Here is a 20,019-nt window from a genome sequence, read left to right on the forward strand (position 1 = left end):
GGTGTTCTTACCTGTGAGTTCAATGAACATACTACATGCATGATGTTTCCTACATCATGCATGTAGTATATTTTAGTAGTAGTGCTGTATTGTGTGTGAAATCTGTGGTGCTTATTATGGGGTAATTATGCCAATTTTTCCTTTTTGTTTCCAAAATGCAAATTGCTATAAGCCAGAGGAAGAGAACACATATATCAAATAATTTTTCTGTCTTTTTATAAATACCTTTTTGTAAATGTACTGTGAGCAAGCATTATAAGGGAGTAAATAGCCTTCAATTTATTGGGGGTTTTGTGTATTTTCAGGAAAAGCAGTGGTGTGCTGTATCTTAACAGAAATAAAGCTTCACATATGTCTGACACAATCACTGGCTTCTCTGTGATGACAGAAACAATCCGCTTGCCTTCAAGTCTTGGCTAAGAGCCTAGGTTAGAAATGGGAAGCTTCATTTTATTTGGTGCCCCTAGATAAGAAATATGAGCTTCAAGATACACCTTGGAGCCACAACAAACTTGAACTCTAATGGATTATTGTGGAAAGAGAGATCTAAAATCATCGAAGCATTCCAATGCTGCCAACAGCAATGTCGAACTTGGGCCGGCTGCTCTCTGGTATCTCTGATGATCAGAGCTGTGGTGCGAAAGTGTGAGCCAAGGAGGTGATGATTCCCCCTAATATTTGGATGAAAAAACACTCTATGTTTTATTGACTGAAAGCAGCTGTCCACTTTTCATCTGTAAGTAGATTCAGGTTAGATAGCCTAGTGCTTTTTTCAATACGTGAAGTGGGAAGGTACCTAACAGCCAAAATTTTTAAATTATGGATACTTGTGTAGTTAAATTCTAGCTATTTATTTCTGCTGGATAATATTTTGTTTAATATGACAGAAATCAGAGAAAGGACAAACCTTTCAGTTCATAACATTACAACCAGTCCAAATCTTTTGCAATAGAAGGCAGCAAACTTTATAGGGAGAAATGTGGGTTTTTTACCATTCTATATTATACAAGCAGGAAAAGCAGTTTAGAAGAAAACAGGGCAATCAGGCAGAACAAGCACCCTGGTATTTTGAAAGATTTAAAAATCAGTAGAATTGCAATTTACAAAACTAAAATTTTGCTTTTTCAACCAAATTTGTCATTCTTATCCATAGGTATTTGAACAATTTAATAAATGCTCTGATCAAGTGACAGATTTGTGTCCTCTTCTTGTCTACATCAAGGGTCTGGTTTTGGAGGAGTTATCTGTCTGGTAAACTGGATCTTCAATTATTTACTGTTGGAACTATGGAAAGTAATTTTAATCCAGTTTATTAACTGAAGGTTAACAGAACTATGATGGAAATAACAGCTTCCTTAGTCATTGTTGCTCCCACTGTTATTAAGGCAGGAGGTGGGAACTTGTAGAATCACACTGAAAAAAGGGTAGAATTGCTCAGTGTTTACTAAAGAATCTATGTGATTCTGCTCTTACTGCGTGTCACCTGCTTGAATGAAAGCTGCATTTCAGCTTTCATTTTCACTCTTAGAAGAACAGATTTTTTTTTCCTCATTTTATCCACATCTGATCCTTCTAAAATGGCTCCTTCACTATGTTGTAATGGGAATACATCTACTTCAGCTCTTACCAGTTCTTTTAATTGATTGAGTGCTGTCAGTTTTATTAATACCATAAAAAAAACTCTTTGTCATTGTTACTTGATTTAGAAGTGCTGACCAGTTAGTTAAATTTAAAAGCAATAGGAATTATCCCATTCATGTTCATTATAACACCTTCCATTATAACTCTCTTTATCATTGCTGATGACTAACTTAGGTTAATCAACCTTAAATATTCTATATAGTATTTCTTGTTAAGTATGATGTTTTTATTGAGATTTCTGGAGGGATGAAAAAGAAAGGCAACGTAATAAAATATTGGAATTGTCTGCCTGGGGAGGTGGTGGAATCACCATCCCTGGAAGTGTTTAAAGGAAAGACTGGATGTGGCACTCAATGCCATGTTCTAGTTGAGGTGTTATGGCATGGGTTGGGCTCAATGATATTGAGGTTCTCTTCTAACTTAGTGATTCTGTGATTCTATGATTCTATAATGCAGGGTTCCTGTAAGAAAATATTGTGATTTTGTTGTTGGGTTGGTTCATGACCTATATTCAAGAGAAAAGTTAGTTATGACAAAACATTTGTTTTTAAAATTTTGCTATGTTCTGTTAAAAAATATTTTTTTTCAATGGACTATGTGTCTCTTCTGCATTTAATTTACCAGGAATCATCTGGATCTCCTCTTTTGAGATTGGTTGATAAACTGGGACCAGACTGCATGTATAGAATTGTTTGTGGAAAGAAATGAGGAATACTGCAAGTAGCATACTGATGTGGTCAAAATATATGAATAAGGATTTAAAAACCAAAGGGTCCATATCCTGTATCTTGTGATGCAAGAATGAGTAGGAGTATCAAACTTCAAAATAAAGAAGATAAAAAATAGGAACAAGATTGCTGTGCAAATACAGAAGGTTAGAATAGTGATTAGTATGGGAATATAGGTGTGATTAATAGTCAAACATATGATGTGGGAAAGACAAGGTGAACAAGGGCCCAGTAGCCACACATTTTCCCCAAAGAGCTGGTTGTCAGCTCCTATGGAATGAAGTCAAAACAAGATCTGAAGTCTGCATCATAACTTTTTTGACATTCTGAACCTAATTTAAATATTTTGTATTTGCCCCACAAAGAGATTTAGTGGGTGCTAAGAAAAAATGTTTAGGTCTCCTACAGTTCATGTAGAGAACTCTAAAATTCAATTTCATGGGGATGCTATAAGTCACTGTTAACACACTTGAAATTTTTGCTATTAGCCGTTGTACCTTTGCTAGAGGAAAATAAGGGAGAATTATCTGCTTTCTCATACGACAGGTGATATTTTGGAATTTTTTTGGCTTAGATATCTAGTATGGTGCAATTTTTTCTTCAATTTTAAAATATTAATATAAGGCAACTTAAAGCCTACTTACTGAATTTGTTGAGGTTTTGAAGGATTTTTGTTTGGGGAATAAAATGCACACATTCTTAGGAAACTATCATCATTAATTACACTACTCACAGAAAATTTATGTTATACTGGAAGAAAAAGCCCTCATGTAATTTAAGAAGTAAAAGGCTTTTGCTAATATATGTTATTTTCATTGGATAATTACTAGGAAGTCCACTGTCAGTAAAACACTTTTGCTGACAGTGACTTGACCTAGGCGGGAATTTCTGTACTGGTACATGCATTTCTTGGGTAGGCTGGGGATGAAAAACTCCTTTATCAGTTTTGAAATAATTAGTTTCCTTCTACATATCTTTTATCAAGTATTTGTGTCTTGACTGCATATGCTATTTTACTTTTAAGAGTATTATATGTTTTAATAGACTTTAACAACAGTTTTAACTCTAAAGAGCTCTGTCAGAAGAAAAAAAATGTTATTCAAAATGCTAATTATGAATTTTTCAATAATGGAACATTTCAAGCTGGTAGTCTATCTGTGTGTGCACATCATAGACGTGTATGTGTATATATATATATATATATAGACACACATACATGGAGATATATGTATATAAATATATACTCTGTGTATATACAATAAAAAGTGTGGGTTTTTTGTCTTGTCTGCCGTCTTGCTTCATGAGAGTAAATGACATCTTAATCTGTTTTTAGACATAGATTTTCTGGGAAGGTAGTATCCACCTGAAAGCACACGTGCTCCCTTGTGTCTTAATTGCACTCATTTCATTGTAAAAATGAATCAGATGAGACCTCTTTTAAATTCTACACATTTTTAGCCTCTTTTATTAATTCCTGATGTGAGATAAAAACAAATGTTTAACTACTACGCATTTCCTTTGGCATGCCAATATTCAGTATTCACGTTATTTCAAAGTCCTTGGCTATCCCTGGAATGTTTGATAATTTTCTTCTTTCCCTACATACTTGTATCTAAATATGTCTTTAAAAAATATTGTAATTATCTTTTGATCTTTTCTTATACCAAAGTTTGCTTTAAAAAGAAAGCCTCTTTTCCTACTCTCTTGTATTACTTCAGTCCTTCTGGAGTGCAATCCCTGATTTTCAGAAGAAGAGACTGAGTCACACATACATAAAATGCCACCATGCAGAGCTTCCCTTTCCCTGTGGCTGTCAAGTCTCAGGTCAATTGGTCATCTGGCATTTGTGTGCGGTTGTTGAACCTCATTATTGTTGCACCTCTGCTCAGTAAGACAAAGGCACTGCCTGGCTGTTAACAGTTTAATGTGTTAAACAGGGTACAGAGGGCTGCAGTGGCAAAGTGTGCTGCACAAAATAGAATGTATAAATTGGTACTTAGCTGTAGTACAGAAGTGTGCAATAAAATTTATAGCTGTGAATTTTACTCAGTTGCAGAAAATGTGATGTGAGTGTAGGGACAAAGTCATGTCTGACTACTTAGATAATAAGAACTCACTGAAACAGTTATGAGGAAAAACTCTTTTGAGATTTCTTTTAAATTAATATTATAAGTATAGTAGAAAAAAGTAAATTAATATTCTTTCTGTGTACTTTAATCTCTTTTGTCTTCATTCCTGACCATTAAGTTATAGTAGGAAGATTTTTTCCTATAAATGTGGAAAAAATTTTCATATGAATCCATCCTACGATTTCAAAGTGAAAATGTGTTTGAGAAGACAATTACATATTTCTCCCTTAGTCAAGAGCTAAAATTTGTATTTGCACTCTATCAGACTGGAGAAATACACTAGCTGGAATTCTGGATACTTGCAGTCCATCATACAAGTACACTAGGAGCAGAGTAGCATAATTTAGTTTTTCTAAATGCATATGCTAAGCACTATGTACTAATGGATATGAAGATAATTTGAATTCTCTGTTATATTATTCTTCCATATATGTTGTATTTGTTTTCACTGTTATTCTTTTCTTTTAGTATCTGCCTTTAAAAGATCTTCATGAATATCTGTTTGCTGTTGGATGATTTTCTTTTCTTTTTTAAAATTTTATTTATTTATGCATCTGTTTATGTCAGTGATAAAGTCTAGAAATAATATGTTTGTGGTAAGTCCTTTTAAAGAACTCAGCACAGTGTCTTTCCTAAACAATCTTTTCCTGCTGCAGGACACTGGAGAACATCTGAAGTACTGAGGAAGACAGAATCACAGTCTCTAAGGCTGATCAAACAGTGAAACAGATTACTCAGAGAAGTGGTGAGGTCTTCATCCTTGAGGACATTAAAAATCTGACTGGGAGTCCTACAGCTGTGGGTGCTGCCACTGCTTTGAGCAGTGGATTGCAGTGGGCAGTCTCCAGAGGTGCTGTCTAGCTTCAAATATTCTGTGACTGCAACCACAGTGAGCCAAGAAAATGGCAGTTTTGTCGTGTGCACAGTGCAGAGAGCTCTGTTTTCATGCTGAGGAAAATGCTAGTATGCTCCCACCCTCTGACCAGAAAGGAGGAGAGTGGCTCAGGATGGAGAGGAGAAGGGAGCTGGAAGAGCAGTGGCTGTGTTTCTGGAATGCCAAAGTAACAACTAAATGTTCAAATCTCAGCTGCCTCTTTTCCAAAGGTCTCTGTGGTTAAAATATTTTTAAAAGCTGACCCTATGGATCAGCAAGAGATGATCTTTATTATGACCCTCACTTCCCTAGTCTACTTACCCTTTTTCCTCTGGGAGCACTGAAAGGATAGCACACTATGTACTATATTTCTCTCTCTGAAAAATTCCCTTTACTTAGAGAGAAGATGAAATATTTCTGCTTTTCTTTCATCTTCTAGCACCAGTATCCCTTTCTGCTTCTTTCATCCCTCAAAGTGTCTCTCTTCCTCCTAGACTGCTTGAAAGAAAACACCTACCTCATTCAGTTATTATATAATCTAGGGGCCCTTCCTTACTTCCAACATCCCCTCCTTTCTTTTTCCACTTACCTCATTAGTGAACTCAGTCTCCACAGGCTTTTCCTATCCACTGTGAATGCTGCTGTTATCATTCTTGCCTAGTGGAGGGGAAAAAAAAACCAAAAAAACCCAAGGATGCTATTCCTGCACTGGGAAGTACTCCAAATTATGGATTTCCTTAGCAAAACTCTTGGAACTCTATTCCACCTCCTTACCTCCCACACTGGGCACACTGAAAATCTTTGTAAAACAAAAAGTTTTAGAAGAAATAATCTCAGCCTAGACACATTAATAAAAACATGTTTCAATTACATAAGTAAACTATGTCATATGTTGAAACTGTCTCTGTCACTGTCTTGCTACTGTAGCAGTTATTATTGATACTTTCCAAAAAACCTTGTGCTCATTTTTCTGTAACTTTTTTTGTCTGAGACTCGCTTTCTCCTAGTCTTTCTGATGAAAGCAATATTCTTAGCATTGCCTTAAATAGCAGTATGTGATTTTAGATTATTCTTACTGTAGGTGGTGTCATGCATTTTAAAAAACACACTATTTTTTAAATGAAAATTCAAAATTCTCCCTGCGCAGTGCAGTTCAGATATTTGGGTTACAATTTTTACAGGCACTTTACTTGAAGAAAACCCACCCTGGTGTAATTTCAGAGGCGAACTGCAGAATCTTGTACTGAATCTCAAATAGGGTATAAATGTATGAGTGGTGCCCAAAAGTCAATGTTGCTTCTTGCACACAAATATACTTCTCCAAATCTGCTCAGTAGAACTTATTCCTGGAGGTTTGTCACCAACTCTGGTGCTTAGAAGCTGTCTCCTAAGTGTGCTGGTTTCTAGGAGCAGGCAGCTAGGTTACACCAAGGTACTGAGCAGTTCAGACATATATTTTTGTCAAAAATGTTCTTGGTCTCTTCTCCCAGGCAACTAGCAATAGCACAAGGGGAAACAGCTTGAAGTTGTGCCAGATGAGGTTCAGGATGGATATTAGAAAAACAATTTTCACTGAAAGCATGGTTAAACATTGGAAAAGGCTGTCCAAGGAAGTGGTGGAATCACTATCCCTGGATGTGTTCAAGAAATGAGTGATTTGTTTTCAGTGTCATGGTGGAATTATGTCAACAGTTGGAGTTAATAGTTTTGGAGGTCTTTTCCAATCTTAATTATTCTATGATTCATTGGAAACCTGAGAGAAAGTGAGTAAATTTGGCTCTATAGTTTTTTGGAGCAGTTGCCTAGGAAGAATGCATAGTTTTTGAATTAAAACAAGTTAGATTGGAATACATAAATTGTGCATCGAGACACTGGACTTTCAAGGGTAACATGAAGTGGATTGAAGTTCTGATTTCTGCACCATTTCTGGGGATGTTCTTTTCTATTTTTCTTTGGCAAAACCACAATTACTCCAGTTCTGAGTGGTTCACAATTTTTCACTCAGTGTCATCCATTACAGTCAGTCTTTGTAAATCTGAACTGTTATTCACACTTAATTTTCTTCTAGGTGGTGGGAAACAGAATATTACTGTTCTTCTCCAGTAATACTTTAATGCATATGTTGATTAAAATAATCTTAGCATATCTATATTTTTTTTCCCTTTTGTTTTTCTTTTTCCACCACCCACCAAGTCTCAGTATCATGCCTATTCTGTACTGATAGTTTTGAACAGTAGCTTTATCTGGGCAGTGGGAAATCTAGCTGTTCTCACCTAACTGCAGTTTCATTTTTGATCATAAAATTTTCAGTTTTTCCTGCTTTCTTACACACACTGTCTTCTTGGGGGAGAAATAAATTCCATTCTCTCTAGGGCTTATATAGTTGACTGGGCAGTAAATAATATTTTATCACTTTCCAACCTAAATATTTTCTCTGTAAGTCTTTGTTCCACTAGAAAGAGGAGGGGACATATTTAAAATGAATGAAAAGCATTAAAAGACACTTTCTTAAAGTACAGGAAAATAGGGGAAAAAAAAAAGAGACAGCTTTGTCTTAGGAAATGGAGCTCTCAGGTTCTAATAGAATAAAAAGTGATTGAAGCCTAGTCCAGTTAATAAACCACTTATGTTTCTAACAATTTCATTTTCAATTTTGAAAGTGTTGTGAGTTTTAAAGTTTCTGAATGTTTTAAATTAATAAAAAACTAGGATTATCAATTGAGAAGAGGTTGATCCCTTACTGGTGCACAAAGAAAAATGTCTTCGTTTTTCTCAGAATTTGTTTCTAATGATTATTTTTTTCAAAATTTTCCAGGATTTGGTTTAATAAAACCACACCTTTTCGATATTGTTTATTGAGCAGGCACAAGAGCATGTGGATTCTTAACAGTGAAAGGATGGCTCTGTGTTCAAAGATAATCTACATAGCTTTTACAAAACAGGAAAATTACAATAAACTTCTTCATGCAAGTTGCTAAAACAATCTCATCAGGAAGAATTTGTATTGACATGGAAGGAATGAAGAGGAAAATTACAGAAATGAAGATGCACATCTAAATATATTGCAGTTTGAAACATTTCAATTTGCATGCAAATTGGATATTGAAGAGAAAAATTATAAGAAAATTAAGGTGTAAGTCCTTTTATAAATTAAGAGAATGTACAAAAAGCTGAAAGACATTTTACTTGTGTCTCTGCTACCCTCTTGGCATATATATTATGATTTTTACTACCACCCTTCAATTAATAAAAGGTAAAAGAGTTTTGATTTAATTCCAGTAGGACATATAATGCAGTACATCACAATATTATTGCAGGGCAGTTATTAACATTAATCATTATGTATATATTCTCCTTGATTTATTAAGCAGAAAGATGAAAGGAAAAAAAATAATTTGAGGAACAAGGTCAAATAAAAACATAAAATAAAATCTACTTTTGGAAAAAATTCAACTGCATAAATATTAATCACATTTAGTTTTAAACGTGTCTGCAAATTACAGTAGATAAATTACATTGCCACTGGAAATTACATAATGAGAGCTGTTATGCAAGGGAATGCCTGTGTTACTGTATTAAAAATGATACTGCACTCTGCCTGCTTTTATCTGTCTATCATTAAAATTTATGTTTATTGGCCAAGCCACTCATAACAAACTCTCTTATTTTTGGATTAAATACTAATTTGTTATAGCAAAATGAATGCTCTTATGCAGTCTTTTAAGTCTATTGGAAATTTTTATTTACAAGTACTGAAAAATAATTGAACATAAAAATTATTAATCCCATCCAGAGAAAGAAAATATTTTTAACATTTCTTCACAAAGTCGCTCTTTTTGATTATACATACAATGGTCTTATTGATATCTAGAAGAGGCATGCATGTGAGAAGGACAAAACCACTTCAAGTTGATTGGCAAGATTTCATTATGGGATTTTATTATGAGAATTTTAGGTTCATTTGTAGTTAGCAAACTACCCCAAAATATAAATTAATTTACTGTGGATTAATATTTGCAGCAACAATATGCCTTTTTAAACATGATCATCATGCTTTATACGAATGTCCAAACATCTAACTCTCATTTAGGTCTTCTGTCTTTTGTCTTCTGGCTTTAACTAAGTTTGGGCTACTCTTTAGTTGTCTGTGTTACAACTGTAAAAAGACGAAACACATTTGTGAAGTAAGTGAAGGAAAGAAACAATTAGAAAACCCCATAACATTTATGAAGACAAAAGTAATTTCCAAATATGCAGTCAACGCTGATGTGGCAATAAAACACAGCAGAATTTCAAACAGAGCTGGCTTGGTTTTGCTGTTGGATGTTTGAAGGTTACCAAACTGCAATGGGCAGTTTGTTTAGTGCAGCGGGTGTGGGTGGGCTCTTACCCAGAAACCTCCATAGAAGTGCCTGGGTCTCATTGTGCACCATCCTGGTAATTTTGATCTATGAACCTGGAGGAGAATACTCTTGTAAAATGCTAGGAAAGGCAAGTCCCAAAGGCAAAGGAGAGAAAACCCTGAGGTTTCCAGTAGTAAATGTGAACTATAGAACTGTCAAGTGAGATTCCAAGAAAAAATGGGCAAGGAGATCTGAAAAATAAATTCCACTGAAAACTAAGTGTGACATTATTACTTCAATACTTCTATGGACTTTCTTCATTTTGTGTTATATTTTTCTTTACACAAAACCAGAAAAAAAAGCTTTTTTCTTTTTTTAAGCATGCCATACCTGGGTACATGCTATGAAGTTCTCATGAGAAGCTTGCACTTTCAAAAGCAACTCTGACACAAATTATCTATTTTTCTCTATAGCTGACAAAACTAGCTGTAACAATACTGGAATACAAATAAATAACACCTAAAAATATGTAATGAGAAAGAAGAAACTGTAAACCAGAACTATGGATTGAATATTACTTTGGAGACTTGAAGGGTTATCTAAAATTTAGGCATATGGAAATACATACTTTTACATTTCATTAGTTACTTTCAAATACTCTACACACTCAACATTCCTTAAATGTTGATGAGACTTTTTTATGTTAGTCTTTATAGTGATAGTTTATATTTGTATTTAATTTTAAAGCAGTGACTACTTAGTAATTCTTGTAATATGTTATTGTCAAAATGTATCATGTTCATGGAGCAAATACGTAAATTTGTTGTCATAAGTATTCTTGTCTTAACTTGGACTTATTTTTTGTGTTATTAAAGGAGACTTTCCTGCTTAAAATTGTAAGAAAATAAATGGATTGGTTCACTGTCATGGTAAGATAATGAATGCATTTTATCTTTCTCTAGCATGCTAGCAATAAAGTATGTAACACAGCATGATGTTTGATATTTTCTATCTATTTGTGTGGGTGGTATTGTTTTAAAATTAGCTTAAAATCTTTCAACAAAATATACAGTAAATGCTCTTAACTCTTCTAGCTTGAAGCGCATTTGAAGTGTGTCTAATAGGAAGATTTTATGAGAATCTCATTGGACCTTAAAGTCCGCTTCTTAGGACCAATAACAATAGGGGAAACCAGTAGAACTAAAGCCAATATTTAGCAGAACTAGTTCAGGGTTTTCTTCATCCAGATCCAAACATTTCTTAAGTTATTGCCTCTCAGATCATCCTTTCTTGGAAACATATATAACAATGTATATAACAAGCAATGGAAATTAAACATACAAGTGATCAAGCTTACCTCCTATTACATCAGATATTTTAATTCTTGCTTAATAAAAAAAAAGTTTAAAAAACACCAAACTTTTTTTCAACAAGAACTGTGTTTTGTAATTTTTATTTATTTATCAAAATGAAACAAAAAGTTACCAAGGGTAGAATAGATTGTGAGCCTTTTAGGGAACATTCTTTATTGGTACTTTCATGCTTGACTGTGCAACTAGAAAATCAAAATGCTATCTAAACAGAATAAGACTATAATAATAGCTTTTAATACTTTCATTAGTACCTAGATATTCTAAAACCTTTTTCTTCTGTAAAAAATAAACAAAAGTAATCAGCAAAATAAAACAACAAGCATTTCTGCATAGGTCAATGTATCATAATTATCTATGTATAAATAGAAAATATGGATAAATGTATGAAAGGATCATCAGCAACTCTTAACCAAAACAAAAAAAAATTAAGTTCTGTAGGGGAAACTGACAGGAAGAAATACAGAATTCTGCTCTGGAACCTCTTACTGTGAATGCATCCATAGCAAGGTAGTGACGGAATCATGGTTTCACCCCAACCACCAGCTAAGGGCTACATGGCCACTTTACGCATTTCTGCCTGGTGCAATGGAGGAGTGAAATGAAAGAGCAAAAAGTGAGAAAACTTGTGAGTTGACATAAAGTTTAATAGGGAAAGCACCCACCACTTCCCATTGATAGGCAGATTTTCAGCCATTTCGGAATTTAAAATTTTGAAGATGATATTTTTTGGATGACAACTGGACAGAAGAACAAATTCTTAGGTGTAATTTTGATTAAAGATTCTATTTATATTACAGGAATTAAAAGTTATTGATAATTTTATAAGGAGGCTTTAATTCTGGTACGTGTGACGAGGTACATATTTACCTTCAAAATTATGCAATTCTTGTTGATTCTTACTTAATTGATATTATTTTCTTCTGGATCCTGCCTAGCAAGAGACATCAACTCAGCATTTTTGGAGGAGGTTTAGCTCTGCATGAAATAAATATTGTCATCTCTTTATTCTTATAAACAAATGAGTAAATTATAGATGGGGATAGAGTGGATCCCAACTACTTGATCCCAGCTACATGAGCCGGGGCTCATGATTACTGTGAAGAAATGAATGGCCCATGGTCAAAAAGGCACTTCAGGTTCTACTGCCTACACCTACAATGTCTGGTGTTGGTGCTTTAAAGCAGGAGCCCATATCCAACATATCTACCTAGGAGAAGACATGTGATATCTCTTGCAGTTAGTATAGTGGCAGATTATATTGCAAGAGCTGTGTGTTATACCTTAGAGTAGCAAGTTTGCCTCTGTGTGTTTCTTCTCATAGCATTATCTTTATACTATTTTTTCCTAGTAAACTCTGTGAAAAGGAATGTCAAAATTCTGGGCACCTCAGTTATGGGGACTAGGGAGCCCTACCTAGCTTTGTGCCATGGAGGTCTCCACTTCTAAGACAAAGGATAATTAATTTGCAGGAGTCCTGCCAGGATTTTGAAGGAAGAAGGGAGTCATTATTGTACAACAATGATATTTCAAAGGCGGTAGGGTCTTATATGCATGAGTTTGTCTGTTAAGTGGACATCCCCAAAATGAATTGACACATCAACCTGACTCAAAATTTCATTCCAAAGCAGTACAATACTCTTAAAGTTTAAGAAATACAATTCAGTGAACATAAATACCATTTTAACACTGTTTATCAAAATAAAAATTTCTGGGTTTATGCATTACTTGGAGATGATTACACATTATCTTTGGCAGATCTGTTGTATGTTATAATTATGAAGATAGAGATTCAAACAACATTTGACTTCTGTAAAGATGTTTCCAGGAGACAATCGCAAAATCTTATTGCCCTTCTCTCAGTGACTGAATTTGGTCTTAGTCTCAACTTCTCCCTCATTCTGTCTGCCCTTAGTTTGAGGATCTGAAAATCCTTTATTCCTCTCTCCTTCAGTGCCACTTCTCCTACAGAAAGCAGGATCTGAGGATCTGTGCCTTTCTGTGCTTCATCTCTCCTCTATATCTCACATCAGACTGTTCCAGATGAATGTCGCATCTGACTCACATTCATCATGCTTTCGAGAAAGAGTTTATCAACTTCTAAAGAAAACTAAAACTCCTTTGCTTCCTCCACCCCTTTTCACTACTTTCAGGATTCAGTTAAATAAAAAAAAAAAAAAAATCCATTAAAATATTATTGAACTCTCCATGCTAAAATAACAGTGGGGCCTCCCTTTTTTCTCTTGTTAAGTCTTCTCTTTTGAGTGATTAACATTCCAATGAAATACATTCAAAAGCAGTGCAGAAACCCTTTTAAGCATTCTACAGTTACTTTTGACCTGGGTCTGAATCCTTGGCAGCAGTCAAGTGTTTGAGTCAGTCAGATGTATGAAAGAAATGGTTTTTTCCTCTGTAGGAAGACATTTGAAGTTTCAAGCAAAAATATGCAGTTTGGCACTTTCAGTAGTGTTGTGGCATTAATGAAAAAAATATCATATTTCTGTGTCAATTTTTTATATAGTATTAAGGTGTATTTTTTTTTCCTTTTCTGATTGATATTTCATTAATGCATCATTTATGGCTGCTCTAGCTGCCCTGATTTAATGGTTCTGTCATCGTGTTGTGATATAAATATCTAGTCTTGTACAGAAGATTAGGTCATGTGCCAGTATTACAGTCTCTCAACTGTAATGAAGGAAGACTGTGTTTACTTCCTAAGACAAGGACCCTCCTAAGAGGTTCGTCTTTTATTATTTTTTATTATTCTTAGCATATGTTCCACACAATTATTCAATGTCTATGAAAAGGGAGGCTCATTTCCCCATAATTTTTCATAACAATTTATTACATTCATATCTAAAAAACTGATGCCAAACTGAGCTTTATGACTTTTATCTTCGTTATCTTTTCCTCTGTGACATAGCTGAAAACACATTCCATTAACTCTAGATCTCGTCACTTATCTTTTTGTCTAATAATAAGAAACAACTCCGTATACATGAGAAGAGTCTTATCTTCCCCAAATAAAAACATTATAGAAGGAGGCTCCTTAAATCAGGTTCTAGTAGTTTTTCCATGGGAAAATTTGTTTCATTCTGTAACCTGACTTTATAATTTTCCCCAATATTTTCAGTACTTTTCTTCTTTTTACAGAATTTATTCTGTTGTGTCCTATTACTTGTCACTGCATCATGGAATTAAATGCAACCACATTCTTCTCAGTAACTTTTTTATCACTTTATTTTTGCCTCTGTTTATTTTGGGGACTTCCAAGTAGTTCAGTAGCTGATTCTGCAACTTGAATTTCATAAGAAGGCTGCTCTTACTTCACTATGAATTATGCTGTACAATGCAGAATTGGGTGAAAAATACATTGGCATTCCATCTACAAAATAACATGAAAGTTTTGTAATGGGAAGTAATGCTCAGAGAGACCTGGAATGCACCTTACTGTCCAGCAACAGAAACAAATTTACTGCTGATGGGGTTGCAAAAGGCAATAGTAAGGTAAAATTTCTGTTTAAATGGAAAAATTCAACCAGTGCTTGTGTCACAATCAATCTGATTCAAGCTCCTTTACAGCATTTATTTATTTGTTCTTCCTTTGAAAGTAATTTTTCAGGTTTCATCTGTAAATAATAATGACTTGTGAGGCCTTATTTTATGAAAAGAGTATTTGAAGGCTGCTAATGCAGTTGCTGGGGATAAACGGAACCACCAATAGAGGGAGCATTGCACTGGAGCCATTCAGATTACTCAGTATTTTGAGAACAGGTCACTGAGATAATGTCCCAAAGGAAACACAGAAAGAAACTACTGACAAAATAGATACATTTTTAGCTCCTATTTGCTTGGTTCCCAAAGTTAGTTCAAAAGCCAGTTAAAGTTCCTGATTAAAATGAGACTCACTAACAATTTAAGGAAAATACAGAGGAAAGAACACTGGATTGAGAAACAGAAGATTCCTCCACCAGTAAGGCTTTGCTTATTTGGGAGGACAGCTAAATAAGCCAGCCTTAGAAAGAAGGATGAATGGAGATATTCACTAACATAGAATCATGGAATGGTTTGTTTTGGAAGGGACCCTAAAGATCATCTGTTTCCAACTCCCTGCCATGGACAGGGGCATCTTTCAATAGACCAGGTTGCTTAGAGCTGAATCTAACCTGGTTTTAAACACTTCCAGAATTGTTAAAATTCTCTTTTAACAATTTTAACAATTTCTATTAATCTAGAATGCTATTTTCTCCCCTTTATATTACAGTGAATTTACAAGCTACATTTTTTTTTCTGGCATATTTTATAGTTCTAAATAATGTTACCATATTCTAATAGAATTTGGAGCTTATCCCCTTATTTGGAGATAATTTGGAGCTTATCTCTTCAGTAGTAAATAAAAAGAAAACAAAAATAAGGCATAAAGGCCATCATTTTATGTCAAGACCATCTGCTACATCATTTTGAATTTACTCCCTCTTGCTGTCATTTCATTCAAAGAGTGTAGCAGATGGTGTGGAACCATCACATAAAGTACCTTAGTCTTCTTTTGTTTACAGGTATTCTAAAAAATCTGTCTATAGATCACTGTTAACTAGATACTCTGTAGGAAACCAATAAAGGTAGGTGACTATAATTAACAATTAATGACTCACGTCCTGATGTCTTCACTTATTTTAAATTATAGAGCATTTACCAGTGGGAAATCCTCCCTGAAGCATTACCAGAGCAAGGAATGACTGAAAAGACCATTAAAGTTTCAGAATTTTCTCTAATAAACTATTATTACATTCACTTTCTTCTTGTGCTGTGTGAAATCATTTCTTTTAGAAACAAACAACATTTTTAAGTTTACTTTCATGTAAGTCTACATGTCTCCAGTTACCTTTGTGTAAAAGGATCTGCAAATAAATGCAGTGGCAGGAACAGCCACTGGAGAAAGGAATTATAAAAGACAACATGGAACATTAACTACAAATTCTCCTTGAGACTTTGACCTCTGATGTTTTAATGAGAAAGTTATTCTGAAGTTGTGCGTGCTACATAGCCCTTGGCATTTAGTTTAAACACTCCAGTCAGAAAACCATAATCAATTAAGAGGGAGCGAAAGAAAACAAATTAGTCACAATGAGATTCAGAGTTGCAAAATTAGTCCCTGGTCTTAGCCATTTTTTTCAGGCAGAGCTCATCTTAGTACAGAGTGATCTTCAGAAGACAAACCAGGCAGTGTCCATGGCTGTAGGTGGGTGTCAAGAATGCCTCAGAAGGATTTCTGTTAACACAGAGTGGGAGGTAACATCAAATGTCATTTGTGTTTAGGTAAATCTATGTCAGCTCAAATTTTGACTCAAGATTTTTTATTGCTTATGCAGAATAATTGTGTGTGCACAATAAGCGCGGTAGGTCTTGCAGGGATTATGGTTTTAGTACTGCTGAATTGCAAATACAAAAGCAGGAAACAGTAGCTGAAATAAATGATGGAAATAACCTCTAAACCAAGAGGAAATTTAATTTCACTGTTTAGTCTGTTTTACTTAAATGTGGTTAGTAACAACAGCTGGGATACCATTAAAATAAGTGTGATATAGTTACATTTTTTTCCTAATTAAAATATTTGTATGACTTTTTTACTAAGAATTTTTATGACTTTTTTACTTTGATTATATTCTAGTATGGAGACATTTTTATTCATCTTTGTGAACAAAATAACAAATGTTAGTAGAGAATTTAAACAGTAAGATTGAACACACTAATAAATTCTATCAAAAATCTGTACACAAACTCATTTTTATTAATGTGCTATAGCTTTAGCATGTAGACATGTAAGCCTTCAAAAAAACGGCCATGGGATATTACTGGAGGATCAGACTCTAAGGTTAATGTGTTTAGTTGTTTAATGTGAATTATAATGGATTTTTAAAGGTAGTTTGTTTCTTGTTTTTCATTATTTTTGAGAAAATAACAGATGCATGGAACTTTAAAGCTGTCTATTAGACTACAAGAGACAACCTGTAAATATGAAAGTAAATTAGAGAATTAAGACTGTCTTTGTAGCTTTTGTGTGAGCATTGGACTCAGAGGCAGAAGTTTCCGATAACTTACTCCATTTTGACATTGACAAAAAAGCCACCAAAGACACATGACGGAGAAAAATGCCAGCGACAGCCTGTGATGAGGGCACAGCACAAGAAAGGTAGGACATCTGTTAAGTGTGCATTGCTTTTCATTCTTAGATCAAGCAAGCTGACAAAAAGAAATAGATGCTTTCATATCTGTAAGATGATAGGTTTCTTTTATCCCGCAAGATCAACTTGGAAGTTAAAGCAGATTTTTCTGTTGACTTGAACCACAGACAGAATTTTCTTTGCTCTTGTTTATGCTGTAGAGATGGAAAATCAAGGAATGGTTTTAAAGAAATTATTCAAGTGAAATCTAAGAGGATGCTGAGCTCATAGGGACCAGGAAAAGTATTGGAATAATTTCAAGGATTTTAAGCCTGTTGTAGACTCTATGTTTGTGCCTATGTTTTCCTTTTAGAAAATAACTTGCAGGTAGTAGGAAAGTCAGTCTGCAGGTTTTTGCTAGTAAAAAATCTTCTCCTGTGTTTCAGAGACCTAAATTGAGTCAAATACATGAAAATTGTTTAATTGTGCAAAGTTTCTTTGTCCAGGATTTTCTTTTGAGAACACTAATAGCTGCTTAGAAAAGCTTAAGACATTTTTTTGTCCTACAGGATGTGACCAAATCACTCCTTCTACATTTCTTTTTTTGATCTTCATGTGACATTTATTTCTTTAATCTTTCTACTTGTCATTCTGCTGCTCATTTGCTTTTGTAATACCCAATTTTACAGACAGATGATTAAAATTCTGTTTATTATACAAGCAGGACTTCTATACTCCACATGGAAGTCAGATAGAAAATGCATTTGATGACTAATGGTATGTCTGTGCAATCTTGTTATTTTGAAATACATTCCAGCATCCTATTACCGAAAAAGTAATGAAATCAACTTAGTAGACCAGGTTCTGTTAAAATAAACAAAAATGCCGGTAGGGAATTTCTGTCCTCTTTTGAGGCCAGATTGTTTAAAGAATTCTGCTGTTCTCGCTTTTAAATTACTTTCTCACTCCTAAATTAATTAGAAGTTTGATTCCTGAATGCATATATTACCGCCCTCAGCTACTTCAGGAAACTCTTATACACTGGTTTTTAAGCCCAGTATATAAATGGTGATGCTGTTAGGCAGAATGCGTAGTGCTGACTTGTTTTTTATCATTTCAGAATTTCCCTGTCTCATAAATGTGTGACAAAGTGTTATAAAACATACACTTCAAAGTCATACAGCTTGCTATGCTCATCTGACGCAATTGTTCAGACTGACCACGCTATGTTATTAGCAGAAAAGAATATTCTTGAGATATATACAGAAATATATACAGAAAAGAATATTCTTGATCAATCATCCTCCATATACTTAAGACAAAAAGATACTTAAGATAGCATATAGTCACGACTACATTACTTTATATTTGTATCTAGTAAGCATCTGGTTCTTGAAATGCAGTTTTAAACCAGTAAATAAAGTTTTGTATATCAAAAAGAATCTGTTCACTGATAGGAATTCTGTTTTTCAATGTGCCTTGCATTATTTTTAATGTACAGCTTCTTCTCTGAAAGGCCTTCTCATCTGACTGGCATTAAAACATCCACCTAAAAAAGCACAGAGATCTTTTCATTTTCTATCTCTAAGGTTAAGAGTGTGAAGACAGCATCCTAATACAGCAATTTCTTTAAAAGTGTTTAAAAGGCTTCTTTGGTGATTTAAGCTGTCTCCAGTGACAGAATGTGTAGGTGGAAGATAACAAAATCCACAATTATAGAAAAGATCTTCTTAAAACCCCCTAAGACAGATCAAATCTCTTATCTATTAAATTTTGACTGATATTATTTATATTTTTCAGGACTTGATAGTTAGGGTTATACGTCAAGTGCATACATAACTTTTTAAAACAGATGCTAGTTCTTTAAGTCCCACATTAACAGTCAACTCATTGCAAGAATATAACATTTTTTACATTGGATCCTGCAGTTAGAAGTCATCCTAATGCCACTTTCTGTCTGCCTGGGAAAGAGGAAATGCCCCACTATTTCTACTCTCACTATCTACCACTGTCAGAAGCAGAGTACAAGGGACAACACTTTCTACTGATCTATCACTCATCCTGGGCAGACATGGGAGCAAACAGGATTTACTTCAATATAAATATTTTAAATATATTTTCGAAGCTTTTCCATTGATTCTTACACCAGTCTTGGAGACTACCTTCCACCAGAGGTAGTCTCCAAGACTGGTGGTAGAATCAATGGAAATGGTACCAGAGGAGTACCTAATTTTTAATGCAAAAACTGCTATTGTTTTAGAAAAAGAAGTGCAACTGTTGACTCATTTCTTCATGAAATGTAAAAGTAATTACTGTTTATGAGGAGAGAAAAGAATTTCACTACAGATGCTTTTCTGCCTGTTCATCTTAAGACAAAATGGCCTCCTTTTATTGTTTATTTTTAATAGAAAGCCTTCTTATGATTAAACAATGTCACCCTTTTTTTTAAGATTTTCTAAGCCTTCTGATGTTGACATTCTTGTAGGGAACTTTCTTACATACTTTCTGTAAATAACTCATTGTTTTGCATTCCTTTATGGAGGAGGAGAGAGTTGATGGACTGTTGGTTTGACCAGTGTCATTGGAGAGGTGGCACTGTCACCCTCAATCCACTGCCACTTCTGGAAAACTATAAATGTTGGAGTCAGAAAATAAACTACCCTTTTTTCTTCACCTTAAGAACAGTAGTGTGCGCTTGTGCTTTTTCGTGTCCTATAGTGACAAAACAAGCCAGCTGGTGTAACAAATTGCATTAAGCTGAATTTTTTAGAAG

Source organism: Molothrus ater, chromosome 1 (genome assembly GCF_012460135.2).
Source record: "Molothrus ater isolate BHLD 08-10-18 breed brown headed cowbird chromosome 1, BPBGC_Mater_1.1, whole genome shotgun sequence".
Classification (NCBI taxonomy): Eukaryota; Metazoa; Chordata; class Aves; order Passeriformes; family Icteridae; genus Molothrus; species Molothrus ater.